At 29.4% G+C, this 23,850-nt stretch overlaps 1 long non-coding RNA gene across 1 annotated transcript; it reads left to right on the plus strand.

Annotated features, from left to right (window-relative positions):
- The first annotated feature begins 16,855 nt into the window (after positions 1-16,855).
- On the plus strand, positions 16,856-18,322 carry LOC124888721. Its single transcript, XR_007047508.1, has 2 exons — positions 16,856-17,033; positions 17,896-18,322. It is a non-coding gene; the product is annotated as an uncharacterized LOC124888721 (long non-coding RNA).
- The last annotated feature ends 5,528 nt before the right edge of the window (positions 18,323-23,850 follow it).

Here is a 23,850-nt window from a genome sequence, read left to right on the forward strand (position 1 = left end):
GTGCTCAACTGTTGTGAATTAAGCAGCAACTTGACAACTTTGGTATTCTCTCAGATTGTGTGCCCTTATTCTGTGATAAAACTAGTGTTGTCAATATGGCTAAGAATCCAATTCAACATAAGAGAACAAAACACATTAATGTTAAACACCACTTTCTTAGAGATAATATAGAGAGATGGTTGATCAGGTTGGTGTTTTTCAGTACCAATTGCTGACATCTTTACCTAGGCACTAGGTAGATAATAGTTTGAGAGAAACATGACAAGGCTCGAGCTAATGAGGCCAAGTTAAAAGTATGTTGATCTGTTTCATCCTTCAATCATGGATATGACTTAGTAAGCAGGTATTCAGGTTGGATGATTCATTGTGTCTAACTCAGTCACATATCCTTTGCAGATATAGACCCATGGTAGGAAGGACAGGATAGAGAGAAGGAAAAATAGCTTATAATGTTGTGCCTTAAGATCATCATGTAGGGAGCAGTTTCCCATTCAGGTTAGTATCACACTCTATTCATAAAGAGTGGCCATAATTCCTTTTTTAAGTAAAAGTGTCATGTCTATTGTCACTCAAAATGTCACTTTCTCCTTGATTCTATGAACCAGTCTGATTTTTCACTTGATTATACTTGACCATTTACTTCCTCATGATTCTCCATATATCTAGCTGATAAGGGTTATCACAGTTGAAGGATATCAACATATATATAAACAAAACATATGTATATATATTATTATGAACCTCTGTCTGAATAAGTGTTCAATACTTTTCTCTTGATCCCTACATGATCTCTCTTAATGGTATTTTCTCTTCTCCTTATCTACTCATCTTTGCTCGTATTAGTGCTGCCTTAATGGTCATGAGTTAACATATGTGTGCTTATCTATGTTTGGTTTGTTGCTTAACCTATTTGATGATGCAAAAAGGGGTAAGAAAGATGTAGTTATGCATACTGTATGAAGGATAGTATGGTTTTAGTATAAGTTGTTGAGGGAGAACATAGGATGGTGAATATGAATACAAAAATACAAATAGAGGTTCTCACACTCAAGAGGAATGGGGGAATCTCAGTGCTCACATTCAGAGGGAATAAGGTAAAGGGATGTGTAGGGGTATCAGTGATGGACGAACTTGTGGATATAAGGCTTGATGTCATATATTGCTAAGTCTTGTTGTGTATGTTGTACTTTTAGAGATGCTTAAAGACCTGCATGGGTTTTTCATTATCGAAAAGGAGGAAATTATTAAGCCCTTACTTTTGATGACTGATAAATAGCATATTGGAACATGTTTCCTGCAGATTTTATGATGACAAAGCTGCTATTACTTAGGGAACAGGTTCGGCTCACCTATTACTATCACAGTCAACTGTCACAGCCGTCGCAATGTATAAAAATTGGTGAAAAGTTGTTGCCACCTTTTTGTCTTAACCAATGAGATCCCTCCAAGGTTTTCTTCTGTCATACATATATATCAATCATCTTCTCCAACAAGAAAACCAATTCTTCCATATTCAAACAACAAAATATCTCTCTGAAGCTGAAATCATAGACTTCTTTTACAATAGGGAACTGATAGTTCATCAAGTTGTATTTTTTTTTTGTACTTAAGTATTTATAAGGTGTTCTTAAATGTTTGCCTACTGTTGCTTGCATGCTTGTTAGCAGGTGTTGTGGGGTAAACCATATTTCTTTGTAATCATCTAGAGTTAGGTGATTGTCAAGCTATAGTTAGCTTATGGTATCCAGTTACAGTTAGCTAGAGGTTGAAGTATTAGAATTACTACTTGTATCTTCTTGTAATAGAGTTAATACTTGTAAATTAGGGATTAGGAGTTTAATCCTTGGAGTTTGGAGTCTGTATTCAATTTTGCTTTGATATAGTGGAGCTTCGAAATCCTAGAGGCATGTCATGATTTTTCTCCCTTAAGCAAGGAGTTCTCACGTAAAATTATTGTGTCTGTTATTTACTTATTCTCCATGAATTTATTATTTATGTTTCTCTTAGTTCTTATTTGTGTGAGTTCTTCTAGGAACAGGTCCCAGAATGGAGGAGAAACTCTTCAACCCCCTTCTTTAATGACTCTTAAAATGGACAGGCATTATAAATTAATTAAAAGTCGTGCCCTCTTCAAGAGAATTTCAATTTCACCTATTCAATAAATTATTGGCGCACTTTCTCCTTCTTTTTCTTAAATTGTGGTGTGCTAAATATTTTTGGATTATTGTGTCATCGACACTTACCTTTCTACATTCCAACATTCTACTACACCAACACTTCTTATTTTATTTTAAATATAAAAATAAATAAAATAGTTAATCATTTTTAGACTGATAAAAATATTAAATAAATAAATAGATTATTATAAGAAATAATTTTTAAAAATGTTAAATAATTTATTTATTTAATAAAACCTAAATTAATAAAAATATATATTTATATATTTTGATTAGATTATCTTTTCTTGTTATTTATTTTGAATAGTAAAATAAAATGTAAAGATAAAGATATTATCATATTATTTTTTGACTAATCAAAATATTAAACAATTAATAAATAAATCCAATAATAAATAATTAAGAATGATAAGAAGTATCTCTCCGAAGGACTAGTACAGTTCTCTATGATATCATCACTATATATTCATAAATTGTGATGTTATCATTAAGAAATGGAGTAGATTCCAGTATTACTATAATAGCATATGGATATATTATAATGATAACATTAAGAATTGAGAAGTGTCTTATTGAAGAACTGAAGTAGTTCTCCATGACATCATAACTGTATATTAATATATTGTGGCAGTATCATGCAATTTTGAGGAGTGTCTCATTGAAAAAATGATATCATACTAGTATAGTAAATATACTATGATGTTATCATGAAACTGATACTTGTATTATTGATAGAATATATATAGATATAGCGTGATGGTATCATAGAGAGATGAGGAGTGTCATTGAAATATCAAAACAAACTAGTATATAGATATACTATGGTGGTATATTGAGGAGCATCTCACTAAAGAATGATAACATGCTAGTATACAATGGTGGTAAACTGACATTGTCCCATTGAGCTATTAAAGCAGTCCTCCATGATACCATCACTGTATATCGATACACAATGATGGTATCATGGAGGATTATGAATTGTTCCATCAAAGGATGATATCATGCTATTATATATGAATATATTGTGGTGATCTATTAAAAATCATCTTAATGAAAGACTGAAATAGTCCTTCATCATACCAAAATATATTGATAAACTATGATGGTATCATGGAGGATTGAGGAATGTCTCATTAAAGGATAATACCAATGCCAGCAAATAGATATACTGTGATAACATCATAAAGGTCTCACTAAAATATTGAAGTTGATACCATGACAATATATAGATACATTATGATGGTATCATGAAGGTCTCACTAAAGGATTAAAGCAGACATTAATGATACCATGATGGTATATAAATATACTGTGATGATATCATGAAGGTCTCATCAAGGATTAAAGTAGACATCAATAATACCTTAACAATATATAGATATATTGTGATGGTATGATACAGGTCCTACTAAGGACTAAAGCAAACATCAATGAAACCATGTAATATATAAATATACTATGATGGTATCATTACAGACTGAAGCAAAACCTAATGATACCATGACAATAAATTAATGTATTGTAATTATATCATGGAGGTCTTATCGAAGAATTGAAGAAAACATCAATGATATCATACTAGTATATATTATTACGGCATCATTCAAATTGAAGCAAATCTTAATGACACCATATTAGCGTATATATCGTGATGATATTATGGTGGTCTGATTGAAGGATTGGATCAGACATCAATGATACCATGATGGTATATAGATATACTATGATGATATCATGAACGCACCACTAAAGATTGAAGAAGACATCAATAATATCATGACAACATATAAATCTATGGTGATGGTATCATGGAAGTCTCACTGAAGAATTGAAGCAGACATCAATAATACCTTGATAGTATATAGATAAATTGTTATGGTATCACTAAATACTGAAACAAAATCCAATGATACCATGTCAGTATATATATACTGTAATGGTATCATGGAGGATTAACTGATAGATTGAAGCATACACCAATGATACAATGACGATAAATAGATATATTGTTATGATATCATGAAGATCCTAATAAGTATAGAAGCAAACATCAATGATACCATAATAGTATATAGATATACTATGGTGGTATCATTACATAAAGAAACAAATGAAGAGAAAAAATAAAAATAAAAAGGAAAAGTAATCAAAAAATTACAAAAGATAAATAAATTGATAAAAAATACTGAAAATATGAAATTATCTTGTGGTAAAAAAAAATTTAAAAAAATCTATTACTTGAGAATAAAATAAATGAAAAAGGAGAAAAAACAAACAAAAACAAAGAAAAGGAAAAAAAAAAAAAAGGAAAGGAACAAGGAATTCAAAAATTAAAAAAATAAAAAATAAAATCACAAAAATAAAAGGAACCAATAAAGTAAAAAAAAATAATAATAATAAAAGGAGGAAAAAGGAAAAAAAATAGAGAAAAAAAACATAGAATAAAAAAATAAACGAAAAAAAGGAAAGAAACATGAAACAAAGAAATTGAAAAATAAAAATAAAAAATTCAAAAATAAAAGGAATCAATAAAGAAGAAAAGAGAAAAAATAAAAGCACGAAAAAAGGGAAAAAATGAAGTAGAGAAAAAAATAAAAGAATAAAGAAATAAACTAAAAAGAAATAGAAAGGAACAACAAAGAAACAATATATAAAATTAAAATTACATGTGAATTAGATAATTGTGCAAAATAAAAATAAAGAATAAAATAATTTATCAAAAAAAAATGAACAAAAAAGTATAAGAAGTAAGAAAAAAAAGGAAAAAGAAAAGAAATAGAGAAATAAAAGAAAGTGATTAAAAGAGACATAAATAGCTAAATCTACAAGGGAAGGGGGCATTCTATGTAATTAGTTAAGGAGATATTTATAGGCATATTGCACAAACAACAGGTCATTTAACTTGACATCAAATTATAACTATAACATTTAACTTTGTCAATGTACAAGTAGGCCCTTTAACTATACAAAAGTTGAACCAATAAACACTTCAATCTTGAAACACATATGCGTGAAACTCAATCGCTACTATGTGGACTATTTCTCCAACCAAAATTGCTACCTAATTAAAAAAATATACGTAGATTTTAGATATTAACTTTGCCAGTGTACAAGTAGGTCCTTTAACTGTACAAAAGTTGAAAAAAAATACTTCAATCTTGCAACACATATGCGTGAAAATTTCTCCTACGTGGACTACTACTCCAACCAAATGCTGCCACCTAATTAAAAAGATACACGTAGATTTTAGATATTAAAAAAAATTAATATACCACCATCGCAAAATACATGTACTTTTTAGATTTTTTTCTTTAAAAAAAATAAAAAAAACAATTCACTAAAGGCTGCCTTCATTAAAATAACATTCAAGTCTGATGAAAATTGAAAGGTTCATTTAGAAGAAGATGTAAAATACGATGAAAACACCACAAAATTTTCATCCTTTATTCTCTTTCAATTAAGAAAAAATTATTGAACTTTTCTATTGAAACTTCACAAAATAGAAGTCGTTTAACATGAAATCTGCACAATTTCTTTACAAATTTTTGCTTTTTGGATATACAAATGAAGCATACACCATCGTCTTAAGGAGAAACAGAAGAGCACTAGATAATTGATCATACTTTTCCGAATTGAGTTACTTTTTCTAATATTTTTCAGAGTTGTTGGAGAAAATAAAAAGAGAATAAAGTGGAAATTTGATTTATAAAAAGGATATATATATATATATATATATATATATAAAGGATTCATTAATGGTATAATAGCCATTTAACCATTTTTTTAACTGTTGGGGGTTTCAATTTTTACTCCTACGCATGTCATTCTGAATGTAATCACGCATTTAGCCAGGTAGGATATTGGAGTGTTTTTTTGGTTCAACTTTTGTATAGTTAAAGGGTCTACTTGTGCACGAGCAAAGTTAAAGGTCATAATTATAATTTGATTTCATGTTAAAGGTCCTATTTATATATTATGTCATATTTATATAAGTAAAACCTACATAAATTATACAGAGTAATTTAGCCATAATTACACTCTATCCCAACTTTTTTTAAGATTTCATAAAATTTTATTTTTATGTTTTTCAGATACGGATACATCCTGATAATCAATTAATTATCGCTAATTAAGGAAAGTAGCAAGATTAATTCAATTAAGGAATAAATTACTCTGCATATCTTCTAGTTAACCGTCAAATATTTCTTAAAAAATATACTTGCATTAATAATGCATAGTTTCAAAATATTCTTCTCCCCAGTATTTTAGCAATAACAATGGATTAATCTATAAATTTCTAGGGACTTGAAAAGTCCGAAGAAGATGATAAAAAGACTGTTGTTATTCCACCAGGGTGTGATTAAAGAAGATATTGCTAAAATATCTAAAACTGGAGAGAAAGAGATGAATAGGGTAAAAAAAATAAACAGGTGAGCAGTAATATAGCTAGATCGATAATAATAGGTAATAAATAAAACATACAGGTGAGTAGTAATATAGCTAGATAGATAATAATAGTTAATATAGACAGATAATAAAATAAAATAGACAAGTGATTATACCAATAAAATAGACAGGTATATAATAATAATAATAATAATAATAATAATAATAATAATAAATAGATAGATAGATAGATAGATAGATAATATAGACAGATAATAAATAGTAAATAGCAGTATAAGTCTAAGTATATATATATATATATGTTAGTAAGTATATATATAAGTAGTGAATATATGTATATTAAGTATAAGTATATATATATATATATATAGTATATAGTATAGTCTTATATATAGACAAGTTATACTACTACTAGAAATAATAATAAGCAAAAATATATATTACTTATATATGTATATATATATTATATATAAAATGTATTATATATATATATATATATAGTCTTATATATAGACAAGCTATACTACTACTAGAAATAATAATAAGCAAAAATATATATTACTTATATATGTATATATATATTATATATAAAATGTATTATAATATATCGTAGATTATATAGTTAATATAATACTAGAGACAGATAAATATAACAAGCAAATTATAACAAGTTATTAAAACAGGTAAGCAATTTTAATTCTAAAGCAGGTAAGTAATTTTAAGTTATTAAAGCAAAGTTATTGCGGTTGTGTTTTAATATAGTGTAAAGTCCTACTCAGTACTCCCTCCTTTGTTGTCCTTAGTCCAGTGTAAGAGTCCAAGTCATAAAGATCCAAGTATATTTTCTCCCAAAATAAATTATTTTGTCCATTTTTTTTACCATGTTCATCTCTTTCTCTTCAGTTTTAGGTATTTTAGCAATATCTTCTTTAATCACCCCCTGGGAGAATAACAACAGTCCTTTTTTCATCTTCTTCGGACTTTTCAAGTCCCTAGAAATTTACAGATTAATCCATCTTTATTGCTAAAATACTGAGAGAAAAATCATATACTGAGGGTATTTTTGTAAGTAATTTACAGATTTTACAAGATCAGAAAACTAGCGAAAAACCACCGGCGATCCAAATCTTAATAATAATAAAACATATGTGAAAGAAAACATAAACTTGATTAATTCAAACATAATTTACAAACTTGGGAGAAAAATTCAAAAATCTATATAACTACTACTTACATGTCTTAAGGAAGAAGTGAGGTTTTCCTTTCGGGAGTCCCCTGAAAACTTGACAGTTATCGAAAAATGAAGAACTAAGAAAACTTTTCACAACTTTTCACACACTCTTTTTTTTTTTTGAAGTAACTTACAAACTTTAGAAACTAGAGAACTTTCTCACTCTTGATTTTTTCTTGCTTTTTTGTCTCTCTTTGGTACATGTTTAAGTCTTCCATAAAAGGGGTATTTATAGGAATCCTTGTACTCCAAATCCTTATACTTTGTGGACTTCAAATCCTTACATAATATGATAGATAAGATTTTTGGCAAGTTGGGTGGGCCCGACGGCTAATGTCTTTCTTTAATTCTCCTCCATCCATTTATTTATCTGATATTGCATACGTTTGTTATTTTGTCTTTTGTAGATATCGTCATTGCTTACGTATCCAAATTGTGTAAAGCTTCTGAGTCAAACTTCATTCCTGAATCATCGTTTGCATTTGGGTCTTTGGCAAATTGGTCCATGGCTGAGTTGTATTCTCGTTCATACTTGTCTCTATCTCCGTCTGATAATCCCAGTCTTGTTCCAGTTCTAGGTGATATTGTTTCTTCTCTTGGAATTAAATAAATTCTGGGTCTTTGCTCTGGTGGTTCTGGATTCATTGCTATCTCTTTAGGCAATTATTCTGCTAACAACTTTTTAATTGAGTCTACTACTATTTTTTCTATATTTCTTTTTTCATTTTTCTTGTTTCTTAATGAAAATCCCTTCTTATTCTGAGAAGAACTTCCTTCATCTGTTGTCTGAGTACTTTTGATTTTAAAACTAGCTAGGAGTATTCTCCCTACAGTTTTTGGCAAAGTGTCAGCCGTCAACGGATTTGATAAGTCTTTACTAGCTACCGTTTGAGCAGGACTAGCTGTATCATTACCCTATACAATAGGTCTTTCTGCATTCATTGGGGAACACACACCCATTAAAAGATTTGAGAAGTCTTTACCAGCTACCGTTTGAGCTAGACTAGTTGTATCATTACCCGATATAGTGAGTTTTTCCATTTTTAAAGAAGATGGAGAACTCTTTGGTTGGGTCTCATAAATTGGCTGAGTCTGTTGTGAAAGTTCAAAATGAACGATTTTTATACGGTCTTGTAAAATACTTATATGTTCTAACATTTGTCCTTTTTCTTTTACAAGGTTTTCATTATCTTGTCTTAAAACTTCATTGTCTTGATTCAGTCTTTTAAAAGTTTCAGTCATAGAGGAACAATGATCACAAAATATAATTTTGTCTGTGTCTTTATTAATATTATATTGAGGAATTTTTTGTGTTTCTGGTCTTAAAGTTGGAGTAATAAAATAATTTGGTCTCAAATTTCTCAGGACATAGTCTAGAGTCTCTGAGAGGTCATAAAAGCCTTTATAAAGAGGTGTTTTATAATCTTTTATGGCGTCCATTGCCTCTATCCAAGTCTGGAACACGCCTTGTGGCTATCCTCTGAGAACAACATAGAATTTAAACTTGTTAGAAGTATTTTTCTCAGTAAAATAATAACTTAATGTATTTAGAGCTGAAACAAAATAACTATTGTCTCTTCTATTATATGTTATCCATAAATTGTCTAATAGACATATTTGTGGCTTGTCCACTTGCACATTTGGCTTCCTTCTGAAAGTTAAGTTTGATGGTACATAACATATCAAATTGTGAGGTCCAAAAATTATTCTATCTAATTTTGGCTGTTCTAGCATCATAAGTGGTCTGAAATGAGTGTTGCTTATTAGTGTATTTAGATAGTATTGGGATGATAAGGCTCCTGCCTTTCTTTTTCCTTTCCCTGTATTCATACTGAAACAAAAATCGTTAGTTGTCTTCTTTAATTAATCTACTTAGTTGATCTGCTAAGTTATTATCTTTTCCTTTAATATGTTCTAAAACAATATTATAGATTGAAGTAGCATCTAGGAAATGTAACCATCTCCTTTTACTACTATTCTTATCTTTTATTTTCTGATAAAACTTTACTATAACCTCGCAGTCTATTCTTACTAGTATTTTGGGCTTATTTAATATATAAAGTTTAAAATTATTCAAACCGTAAATTACTGCTAATGTCTTCGTATCTATGCTATTTAATTTTTCCTTTTCTTTATATTTTCCACTTGAATAAGCACAAATTTTTTCATCCTTTTTATCACTCTATTTGTTAGGTTTTAATTTTAATACTGCTCCCCATTATTGAAGGCTTCCATCTGTTTCGACTATTAAATAATATGTTTCTAATGGTAACGTTAAGTCTGGAATATCTTGTACCATGTTTTTAAGTTGTTGGATAATTATATGTCTTCAGTATTAAAAGTTTTTGGGCCTGTTGATCCTATTTTAGAATATAACGGTCCTGCTACTTTATCTAAGTCTTTAATAAAAGCTCTAACATAATTTAAAATTCCTAAAAAAATTTGTAAATCTTTAGTCTTGTCTAATTTATCTGGCATTTCTAAGGCCTTTTTAGCTATGTGCGGTTGTAATTTTATTCGACCATCTCCAATAACTACTCCTAAAAAATTAATACTATATTTACATAATTTCATTTTCTTTCTACTTATTATTATTCCATTATCTACAAATAATTTAAAAACTTTTTGTAAGTATTCTAAATGTTCTCTCATATTATACCAGCCATTCAAAATGTCCTTCTGAACATGTGAAAGTTGTCCATTCTATACTATCTTCATGCATTTTAATCTGCCAATATTCAAATTTACAGTCAAATTTACTAAATATTTTTCTTCCTTGTATTCTATTTATTAATTCTGTTTTGTCTGGTAACTTATATCCATCCATTACAGTATTATCATTTAGTCTTTTGTAATTTATTACCATTCTAGCTTTTCCTCTTACTATTTCACTATGGTTTCTTACTATGAAAGCTGCTGACCTATGTCTTGATGTAGATCTTCTAATTAATCCTAATTCTAATAGTTCTTTTATTTGTATTTCAAAATCTTTAAGGTCTTCATTTGTAGCCTTTATAGATGCTGTCTTTATAGTATATTCTGGATTAATTATTTCTAATTTGCAGGTGATTTGATTGGAGTCCCAATGTTGCAGGGGTTTTTCTCTAATTATCTCTAGCTTATCTAGGATTTGTATTATTTTCTCTAAGTCTTTTTGATCTTTTATTACTCCTATCTATTGTATACCTTTCTTAAAATTGTATAATTCTATATCCATTTCTATTAAAGTATAGTCTTTTTCTAATTCTTCTACTACTAATAAATCTTGTAACTCTTCATACATTGTTGTCTTTTTATTATCATTACATGTACAATTTTCTCCTTTATCACATTCTAGTGGTATTTTGGATTTTATTTGGTCATCTGAGTTTTCATCTGGCTTATCTTTAAGAAAACGACATTTAGTTAAAGTAGGTTGTGTCTGCACTGGTGAGTGGGTGATATTACTAGAAAATACTACCCAATTTTTTGTAACTAAACATCCTCCATTATTTTATACCATAAAGTCTAATCCTAACACAAAGTCTGCTTTTATGTTTAAATCTCTAACTAGTATTTCACTAAGTGTATTTGATGGTTGGTATAACTTTTCACAAGTATTAATAAAACTTATTTTGGCTTTTGGTATATAGTCTATAGGTATTATATGTTTCGTCTATTTACATAGATTCTTGAGGTTTTGGCAATTTTTTAATTAATTTTGCTGGTAAAATTCTGCTATTTAAAATGCTTCTTGTACATCCTGAATCAACTATAGCTAAAGTCTTGAATTCATAGTCTTGAATTTTTATTGTTGCTAAAACTTTGACTGTACTAATTTTCTTTTCTTCATTACATACCATTCCTTCAAATGGTACTATCATTGATTTTTTCGGTCTAACTCTATTATTTTCAACAAATGTATTTAATAATTCTACTTCTAATAAATCTTCCTCTGTAATTACCTCTTTATGTTTTTTGAGGTTATAAACTCTCATTTCTAATATTTTTAGTCTTTCCTCTAATTCTAATATTTTATTGTCTGGTGTTTTAACTATTGGTTCAAGTTGTTTCTTGTGAAAATTACTGAAATTGTTTGTTGATTTTTGAATTTTTAAGATCTCTACAGTTTTTTCTATACATTTTATGCATCCTTCTTTGTAACATTTCCTACATTTTGCCCTTTTGTTCTTACTTGGAAACCATTTACAAAAACAACACTGATTACTGTCTAATCTTTTTCCTTCCTCAAATTCATGTTCACATTCTTCTATCAAATTTACTAAATCATAATAGTCTGGGTTTGTCTTTTCTAAACCTATTTCATTTATAAATTTCTCTTCTCCAGAGTCTGAAAATCAGATTTAATTATTTCTTCTTCAAATACTTCCATACTTCTAATAGAGTATATACTTTCATTATCTGACATATATTCGTCTACATTTGTTAAATTTTCATTTACATCTTCTATTAATTTTGCATTCCTAGATTTATTGTTGATTCTTCTTGGACAAGTATTTGCTAAGTGCTTTATGCTACCTCAGGTAAAACATTCTAATTTATTTTTGTAGGTTCTACTGCTGTTATATTTCTTCTTAAGTGATAGTCTTTTTTATATGCCTTTCTATATTTTTTCTTTTTATAATCTTGGTCATAATGTTGTGTAGTATATATGTTTTTACAAAAATCTATATTACTTCTTTTTAATTGTTTTTGTATCTGTATATTTGTATATTTTTCTTGTAATATATCCATTACATGTTGTATTCTTTGTCCTATTGACCATGGGTTGTTTAGGTTTTGTATTACTCCTTCTCTCTTGGACTATTTTTCTTCATCTCTCTTCCTAGAGCCCCTGGTAATTTATTAAATAATCTAGATCCTAGAGTCTGATCAAATGAGTTTCCACTAATTGTACAATAATAAAAGTAATCATTTAAAAAAAAATTAATTCTTGACCAATGATTAATGCTTAGTTGTTCTAAATTTATTAAAGCTCTTTGTTGTAATACTACTAATCCACTATTGGGATTCTGGCTTGTTAGTAGAGTATGTACTTTGTTTACAAAATTATACGGATTTGAGCCTAGTTCTACTAATTCTTGAAAGTCTTGTGGGAATATTATCTTATAAGCTTCCCAAAGTGCTTTAGTACTTTCTCCTAGAAATGTTTCTAAATATCTATACATAATTTCTGCATCTGGTTCTTGATTACCATGTATATGTTGTATGTAGTCTACTACAACTACATTTTTCCATATGTCTATTACATTATTCCATACCTGAGGGTCATGAGCTGGTAAATTTAGAATTTTTCCTTTATTACCTCCTTTTTGTAATCTAATAGATTCTTCTATTAGCATTCTTTTTTCTCTAGGTTTTATGTCTTGTTCTGTCAGAGTGTTTAGGTTTGTTCAAATACTCTATGTCTTGGTAAATTTTTTGTTGTTAATGGTACGTTTTGCATACCGGTTGTTCTTTGGAAAGGGCTTGAAGAACTTGCCGAGCTTTCCATAAATTCTTTTATACTTTTGTCTATACTATAAATCGATTTTGAGTCTTCACCTTTTAGTTCCTTTTTACGTGTATAACCATAATTATCTGTTCTTAATTTATATTTTGTAAAATGCTCTTTCATTTCTTCAAGTTTTAAGTTTCCTAATTTACAACCTGTACATTTAAATACTCTATTTCCATTTATTTCGTATAGGGCTTCTTCTTTCATTATGGCCTTATTTACTTCAAAACCTTCTTCTAGTATTTCTATATTCATGAAATTAGTGTTCTCACATTCTTCAATTTCTTCATCAGTCTCTTTTTCATTTGTATATTGGTAGTCTGTGAATCTTACTGAAGTTTTTCCTTTACTGTTTATATACATTAAATGATCGGTTGGCTTTCGTATTTCTTTCTTAGTAAATCTTTCTAAATTTCATTCTAATCCTGCATATTTTTCTGAGTTTATTTTTAGGGGTTTTAGTAATTTAATACCTTTATTTCTCTTTAAACTGACTAAATCGTCTATTTTTAGATTAAACTTTATACTACTGTTAGTGGCAAGTTTTCCTATAAATCCTACACATATAAGTAAATTATTTTCATTATTCGGTTCTTTCTATCCTTTAGTCTGTACACCTATTTTAATATGCTTTCTGAATTCTAAAGTATTTATCATATAATCTGGACTACAATAAAAAGTCCATCATTATTAGTCATGTCTACTTCAGTTATTCCTATTATAGATATTTCTGAGTCTGACCATCTATTATCATATATTGTGATTAATACTTTAGTTCCTAAATTTTTTTCTAGTTAATCCTTTTATGACTATTACTATTAATCCCATGTGCATAAGATTCATGTTTAATTTTATAATTTCTTTTAAAGAGTCTGAGCTTATTAAATTTATGCCACAACTATCTTCTCTGATAACACACATCTGTTCTTCTCTATAATGCCTATATAGTTGTACTCTTGAAAACATTCCTTCATTATATAATGTTTTAGCATTTAATAGTTTTAATTTATTTTGTTGGAATAATTGTATTTCTTTATCTACGTGTATTACCTCTGCTAACTGTTGTCTTGAAGTCTTTCTTGGTTTATTTATTATTTTTTATAGCACATTATTTGTTAAACTGTTTTGGGTAAAAGTTGATCTTTGTCTAGTAAAACTTGATCTTTGTCTACTTGGGGATGCTGGAAAAAGGTCCATGCTTTTGGCTTAGTTGGTTTAGTTATTTTAACTTCTTTTAATATATATATATATATATATATATATATATATATATATATATATATATATTATATTAACTAGACTTTCTAAAATATATGGGACTCATAAAATATATGGTAGGAGAATTAATTAATATTTTTCTTTCTACTAGACTTCCTAAAATATATGGGACTCCTAAAATATATGGTAGGAGAATTAATTAATATTTTTCTTTATACTGTTCAATTAGAAAATTACTCCTAAAATAAAATACTCCTAAAATATGACTATATTAAGGAAATACTTTTATAAATATTAAGATTTACGTTAAACTAGAGAACAAATCGATTTACCTATTGGGAGAATATGATTGATGCTCATCTAACTTGATTCAATTGCATGTCTAGATGGTGGATGCTTGATTTTCTAACCCTCAACTTCTTCATTATTTTCGTCAGCATAATAGAATTCAACATATATATATATATATATATCTTCTTTGTTTTCATTCAAAATCATTCTTTAGGGTCAAAATTTTTGATCAGAAAAGAATATATATATACTATTTTAGGTGTACGCGCCTCGCGCGTGTACCTCACTTTATTGAGTTCAAACGTTACACTAAATAGGATATTTGTCTAAATAACAAAGATAAATACAATAATTAAACTATACATCTTTTGAAGAATTTATTTAATTAAACCTAACCTTTATCAAAAGAAATTGTCAAAGCCGATCGACATTCATCTACCATCTATAAATTGCAACAAAACAATACGATGATAGAGACATCAAAACAATATAATTAACTCTAACCTTTACACAAAACTTTTTTCAAAATTGTTTGACACTCATCTACCGTATGTAAACTATAACAAAATAATACGAGAATAAAAATATTAAAATAATACAACTAAATTTAACCTTTACACAAAAAAAATTCTCAAAACAGAGAGATAAAAATAATATAATTAAATCTAAACTTTACCTAAAAAAATTCCTCAAAGCTGACCGACATAGAAGTTGAGGCTTAAAAAATTAAGCACCCATCAATCTAGACATGCAAACGAGTTAACTTAGATGAGCATCATTCATATTTTTCCGATAAGTAAATTGATTTCTTCGTAGCTTAACGTGCATCTCAACATTTATAGAAGTATTTCCTTAATAGAGTCCCATTTTAGGAGTATTTTTTTATCCTATTTTAGGAGTATTTTTCTAATTGATTAGTATAAGAAAAAATATTAATTAATTCTCCATCTATTTATTATAGGAGTCCCATATATTTTAAAAGTCTAGTTAATATAATAAAAATAATTAAATAATAAATTAAAGAAAATAGTGAAAAGACAATTTTGTCTAAAGAATGGTATTTTGATAAAGGACAAAAAGTTTAAATCACTTTTCTAAGGGTCTTCACACTTTTAATATATTATATATATATATATATATATATATATATATATATATATATATATATATAAATAATCATGGCTAAATAATTCGTAATATTCTCTCAAATCAAAAGTAAAAATGGAAAAACTTTCAGTCTACTACTGTCTTCTTCTTATCATCACATTTTCGTCATGTTTGTTGCATTAACACACTCATTTTCTAATAGCAAATAAAATTTAATCATTCTTGTTTATATGTTAGTATTATTTTACTTGAAAAGTTAGTACTATCTTTTTATTTAATCATAAATGCTTCTCACAAGCAATTTTAATACTTTTTTAATAAATATTATTTGTAATAAATTAAATCTCTTGTTTTGAAAATGAGTTATATTAGTCGAGGATTTATCAAGAGATACAAAATATGTATTTGTATCAGACTTAGAGAACAAAAATATATATTATGTATCTTCAATACCTAATTATGCATCTAAGTATAAATATATTACATTATACTTTTTTTAATAAAAAAAATATAAATATAAGAGATAAAACATATGTATTTGTATCAGACACAGAGAACTAAGATATATTATGTATCTTCAATATATAGTAGTGTATCTTAGTGTAAATACATTACATTATATTTTTATTATTAAAAATATAAATATAAGAGATACAATATATGCATTTGTATCATATAAAAGTTTTATTTCATTTGTTATAGAGAAAGGATATAAATATACCATTGAAATTGTTTCAAATTTTTAAAAAAGACATCTAAAGTTTGTGGAGGTCCAATTACCCCACGAAACTAGTCCTAATCATAATAGATACACACTTTTTATGTCAATGGTATTCTCAGCCTGAGTGTGTGCATCTCACTCTCAATGATATTAATTTTTCTCTTTTTTTAATGTAGGATCGGATAAAACTCTGACCCATTAATATTTTAACCCATTTCACTCTCCCTTCTCTATTCTTTTCCATCAAGCTCCTCTTCTCCCCTCTTTTTTACTTTTTCCTCGAATTTCCCTGATAAATAAATTGAAATTTGCAATTTTAATAGAATTGGTTGACAAATTATAAATAGCTTGCACATCCTTTGGCAATCATGTCGAATTTTACTGGTAAGACTTTCTTCCATCGTCTTTGTTGATGGTCACTTCTCTTGGATATGCGTCTTCTTTTTCATTTTTCATCATTGTTCATGGCCAATTCAAAAATAGTATCACTTTGAATCTACATCAGTTTTAATTACCTTCTTCCTCTGATCTGCCGATGTCATCTTTGGAGGCAATGATAGTAGTGCAACAAGCATTGATTGTACTGAAGTTGAGGTGGATACTGAATCTGAAATTTTCAGATCAATTAATGTCATCTCCGATGAACATCATCACAAAATCAGAAAAATAAAAAAGAATCTAAGTTTGATATTTAATAGAAGATAAAATATGAAATCGAAGAGTAAGAATTTTTTTTTCATGAATGGAGTTTTGATTAAAGTGAATGGATGAAGGAGAAACATCAAAAAAAAATTTACATTAATGGACAAGAATTATGTGAATTCCTTCTTTTTTCTTGTTTGGAGAAGATGAATTATTTGGAGAAGATAAGTTGCTTGGAGAAGACAAGTTGTTAATGTCACATGGAAATTTTATATTGGCTTGGGGGTAAATTTTAACTTGTTCACGCGCCTCTTCATCCGTGACTTTGCACTTGCTCTGAAAATAGGTCAGAATGGTGTACTTATTATGATTGAAACTAGTTTCATGGGGTAACAGGACTCGCGTAAACTTTAGGTGTTTTTTAATCTGAGAAAAGTTTAATGGTGTCTTTATGTCTTTTGTATTAATTATATTAATGCATTAGATACATATTATAGTCTAAATCAAGTTATAATAATGTATCAGATACTTTATTATAACTTGTTTTAGAAAATACATATTGTAAAAGGGTTGATATATTGGCTTCCTCCAAAGTTTCTTGCAGGCCTCCAATAATCATATGGAGCAGATGGCTCTACGGAGGGGCTTAATCTGGCTTTACAGCTTAATCTCAGCCCCATTAAAGTCAATATCGATTCCATGGAGGTAATTCACATGTTGTCTAAGGGCAATACATTATATGATCCTCTTATTTATAAATGCAGGTCAATAATAAGAAGGCTGGGAAGACCAACCGTGCATCATTGCTTTAGGGAGAAAAATCAGGTTGTCGATGCACTAGTAAATAAAGAAGGACAGTCTTTTGTTGGTAGAAACCAAGTTTTTGTTACACCACCCCCTTTCGCCCTGAAGGAAGTATGGAACGACATAGGTGGACATATGTATCTAAGATCTGTTTCTAACTCTCAGTTAACTCAAGGGAGCAATGCCTTTTGTTTTGTAATGGAGCCTAATTAGGCATTACTCTTGTATTGGTTTTTTCTACCATTAATATAATGATTCTCTTTAACCAAAAAAAAAAGGGCTGATATATACATATGAAGGAATAAATAAAATTATCATGGCAGTGGTACATGAATCAACTCTTGGTCTTCGAAAATACAATAAGTGACAGAGGATTTCGTGATGTATCTTCACCTTTACAATTTTTTGTATCGACAAAATCAGTCCAGCCTATGACAGAGATTTTTTATTTAAGGTTGAAATAGAAAAAAAATAATGAAACTCTTGACATTCTTTGAGGTTAAAATAAAAAAAATAATAAAATGCATATACATTTATACAAGAAAAACTAACAAAAGAGCTATCAAAACTATTAAGGAGGAGAAAGAAGTGTGACCTATGGAGAAAGAGGGAAAGAGAGAGGGCAGGAGGATAAGGAGGAGAAAGTTTTCTGAAAAATGTGTTGAAGGAGGAGGAGATTAGACATTAATGGTATTAAATTGGTGAAGAAAATATATTAAGGCAATTTTTTAAGTAATATATCCTAATTTTTAAGGTAGAAGTTACGTATTTGAAGATTTAAACAGAAAGAATCTAAATAAGGAATATTTATAATTTTTATTAAGTGAAATAATATTTAGTAATTTTGATACCTTAAGTTGTGGTTTTGTAAAATTCTTCCTTTATATAAGGGGGCATTTAGTTGTAAATAGTTTGCTTCTATGCGGCATGAATGTTTTCCCCAATTTAAAAACTTTGATGCGAAATACATGAATTTATGCATAAAAATTTATTAAAACTGTAATAAATGATAGGTCTTGACCCATAAGTTCAATGCTAGTAACTTTAAGGTTGAGTCCATAGAGTTCAAATCCTGAATTTAATTTTTCATCTAGCTAAATAGTGAAATGGGGTATGATGTAAGTAAGATATGTTAAAGTAAGCACCATCAGTAAACTCATAACCGATGGACCATACAAAAACATAATTTTATCATTGCTCCAAGCTCCCCTTCAAGAGCATTATTTTTCCTAATTTATAAGTGGTTTTCTCCTTTATCTATTATCGCAAGTGCAAGAATTTTCTTGCTCTCTCATTCAAAAGTTGGACAAACAATATAAATCCCGACAATTTGAAGCTTAATAATAGAAAATTTCAACATTTTGCATAATTATTGAAAGTTTTGATTTTGAATTTGTTGAGACACATAATTAGCTCCTGATATATCCAACGAAGATATAATTTTTTCTTTGTAAAGATACATAATTAGCTTCCGATATATTTTTCAATTTTGGATTTGTCGAAATACATAATACATCCAAGTAAGATATATTTTTTCCTTGTAAAAATACATAATTAGCTCCACATACATTTTTTTTTATTTTGGGTATGTCCAAATACATAATTAGTTTAGTTGAGATTTTGTAATTACTTTATAAGAATGAAAATTTGTGTACCTATGTAAGTTAAGGTGTGTATTTATGTTATTTTTCCTCGAAAGTTTCCCGCTACAACATTATGCTTTGCATAATTCCAGTTTAAAATAGCACATTGCTTTATATAGAAATACCACACAAAGTGTGTCAGATTTTGGACCCATGGCATAATGGTGTCATAATGGGTATTGTTGTTCATGTATTGATGCTTAGATTATGTTGTTTATAGCTTGGTTTGTGTAAGAAAAATCTTCAAGAAAAGGAAAGGCAAAGCTTGTTGGTTTGTGAGAAATTGGACTCGAGGTAGGTTAGGCTTACTTGTAGATAGATTAAGCTTGATTGTAGTATAATTATTGATATATTGTGAGATTGAGCAGGATCTTAGATAACAAATGAATGATTAGTGATACTTGAGATTAGTTGATTATTGTAGGCTATTAAACTTGTAAAGTGTGATGTTTGACCTTTAACCTTAGGTAGTTCTACTTTTAGTCTCATGAATAGTATGAGATACTCTAGTAGCTCTAAAAGTTGTGAATGATGTTATTGGCTAACCTTAAGAGTATGTTGACCCAGATATGACTAGTTATAGAATAGCCTTAGTATTGGGATGACTTAGAAAGAATACTTGAAGAGTATTTTCCCTTATAGGCCTCATAATCATTGATAAGCCCTTATAGTGTGACTTAGATAACCTAGCCTAAATCCGGGTTATTAGTTAGTCTTGTATAAGTGACTTTAGTATTATTGGGAGTTATAAGTGGGACTTGACCCACCTTAAGCTTGAACTATGTAACTCCTTCGTAACCTAGATACTTGATGAGCATCTAAATTACATTATATGAGATTATAAGGGTTAAACCCGGTTGTCGGTTTATGAATAAGGTCGATGGTTGGAAAATATGTATACTTTATTACTTGTCTTATTTCCATGTTATGGATAGCCATGGAAAGAGGGTGATTGTGTATATCATCTAGATACTCATGCTTATTCTCCTACACCCATATCATGATGATGACTAGTAATAAAGTGTGATGGTTTATGTATCTTACATCTCTATTTCTCAATTATTATAAAGTTGTGTATGTTTATTGATTTGGGCCATATATGTATGTATATTATTGTCCTGGAAAATATTGATACTATGATGATGTCCGATGATCCCAGAGGAAATATTAATACTATGATGATGTCCAGTGAATCTGGAGGAAATATTGATACTATAATGATGTCCAGTGAATTCTGAAGAAATATTGATACTATGATGACACCCGATAAATCTGGAGGAAATATTAATACTATGATGATGCCCGATGAATCCGGAGAAAATATTGATACTCTGATGATGCCCAGTGAATTCAGAGGAAATATTGATACTATGATGATGCCTGGTGAATTCAGAGAAAATATTGATACTATGATGATGTCCGGTGAATCCGGAGGAAATATTGACACTATGATGATACCCGATGAATTCGAAGAAAATAATGATACTTTGATGATGCCCAGTGAATTCGGAGGAAATGTTGATGTTATGATGATGCCTGGTGAATCCGAAAGAGGTAATGATTTATGATGATACTCGGTGGATCCAAAAGAGGTAATGATGTTATGATGATACCCGATAAATCCGGAAGAGGTAATGATTTTATGATGCCGTGTGGGGAAACTTTACATAAGTGCATGTGTATATATGTGAGGTTATGCCATGTGTGGCTAACCGTTAATGTACGCGAGACATGATTTCTTTCGTGGTAATTGATACTCATTCTTTGTCACTAATTATTAAAGAAGGGGTGTGACCTTTGTTGACTCTAATTTGTAACTAGTGGTAAGTTAGGCTAAAGATTGGGTTAATTCCACTTGATAGGATAATAATGTATGAAATTAAGGGCTCGCTTAGTAATCTTCTTGACTTGAATAAATGGTTATGTTATGGAATTTTGCCTAGTAAAGTGGCTTATGTGACAATTAGTTGTTTATAATAAATGGCTATGACTTGTGGCCTAGAAACCTAGTAAACTAGTTGGTGGATCTTACTTGGTTAAAATATGGAAATGAGTCCTTAAGGTTATAATATGCCTAATGATATTGGTCTTAGGATTGTATGATGAATAGTTATGTTGACTTCTAGCATGTAATGTTGTGCTGGCTTAAATGACGACTTATATAATGAGGTTGCTAACTAGATAATGGCCTTGAGATAGGTGAATAAATAATAGTATTGGTAACTTGTACCTTTTCCTTATTTAATGATTAGTAAACTATAAGACGTGTAAACTAGTGCTTCATGGATTTTGTGATTAGCTAATATAAACTAGACTTGGAATTCATTAATGGAATAGAGAATAAGTGATTATATAGCTATGTTATGGTGATCTCAGTTTTGTTGTATATAAATACGGTTTTGATGATGACTGTAGACCTCAGTAAGAGGCCATGGTGGGAATATGGACCCGCGGTTTTGGGTAAGTGATTTTATATATTGATGGTTTGATCTTTTGGAGCACTCTCCGGTGTTATGGGACGCCATGATGAGTTCTTATATTGTATTTTTTTGGTGTACTCTCCGGTGGTATGGGACGTCGTGACGAGTTCTTTGTTGTATTCTTTTGCATGTACTTTCCATTAGTATAGGACATCGTGGTAAGCTCTTGTGCTTTATATTCTAATAATGGTTGGTGTTAATTACAATAAATGGATGGTTGTTATTGTATATTTACGCGGTTTTACACTTCAGAAATGATTACTCATGTTGTATGAAGGTTATGGTATATTCGGATATGGAATGTCGTACTATTGATATAGTTGATTAGTATTTATACAATGATATTAAAGAAGATTCAGGTTCGATCCTATACTTTGACTTTAAGTTATTGTCTTACCTTATATTGTTCTTATATTATAATTTAGCTCAGGCAAGCAATGATGCCTACTGAGTACCCATGTTTTGGTACTCATACTATACTTCTGTAGCTTTTTGTTGCAGACCCAGGTTCTAGTTGTCGTTGTTGAGTCGGGATCGTACCGCATTAACCGATCGGAGATAGGGTGACCTCTTGGAGTTTGAGTTTCTCTCGTTTCTTTCTATCTTTACTTGTCTTTTATATTCGAGACAATTGTATAAGACTATTTAAGTTGTCAGACTTCAAATTGTAATTTCTGTTGTCGGATTTAGAGTTGCTCTTGTACTTATACTATTAGGTCATGGGATTGGTATTCGAATGTTAGTTGTTTTATTTGTGGAATGTTGTTATCATATTGTGTTGCTAGATAGGGTCCATGTTGGACGTTTCTACCAAGGTAACCCATTGCACTAACTTTGGGTTACGGTGTTGGCTTACCTACTGGTGGGTTGTGTTAGGTGTCATCATGACTCAGAAATTGTGTCGTGATAAATTGGTATTAGAGCCTAGGTTTCACTTATATTATTGGTACAAGAGCAAGTGTCTATTAGTTTCTTGCAGATCGGAACGTGTACATCCGTTTCCTATCTTCGGGAGGCTATGTGACATTCTTAATAGTCCTTTATTTTTTATCATTCATAACGTGCTTAGAGTCTGAGTTGGTTTGTAGTATATTTTCAATAACTCAAAATTGGTCATGGGAGGTGACTTGGGAGCTTAATGATCATCTTGTATCGCGATTATATTCAAGATTAAGGTATGAATTTCTTGAATTCATGCTTGAATTTCTTCGTTTGGACCCAAAACCCCAATTTAGCTTAGGGCTTGATTTTAGCCCAAAGTATGCTAGTTTTCACCCATTCTTTGAGGGTTATGATTCCTTGTTCACATGTGAACATTGGTTTGGCCTCGGAAACTAATCTTTTGTATGTGGAACCTACTTGGGGTTTTAATGTTATTTTTGGACCCAGAGCACAATAGTGCAATAGGGGTATCATTAGACTCGTAGTAATGAGTAGATTATGGTTTTTATAGTGTGATGGAATTTTGAGAATTGTAAAGGGAAGACAAGTATGTGGTGCATGAAGTGAGGTTTTGCGGTTTACCCTATAGGTAGGTTTCTGTCTACTTTTCTTCATATATAATGTGTGATATATGTTGTGTGTGAATATGAATGTTAGGCTTGATTACAAGTAGGATAACTTGACCTTCAT

This window comes from Capsicum annuum, chromosome 11 (genome assembly GCF_002878395.1).
Source record: "Capsicum annuum cultivar UCD-10X-F1 chromosome 11, UCD10Xv1.1, whole genome shotgun sequence".
Taxonomy (NCBI): Eukaryota; Viridiplantae; Streptophyta; class Magnoliopsida; order Solanales; family Solanaceae; genus Capsicum; species Capsicum annuum.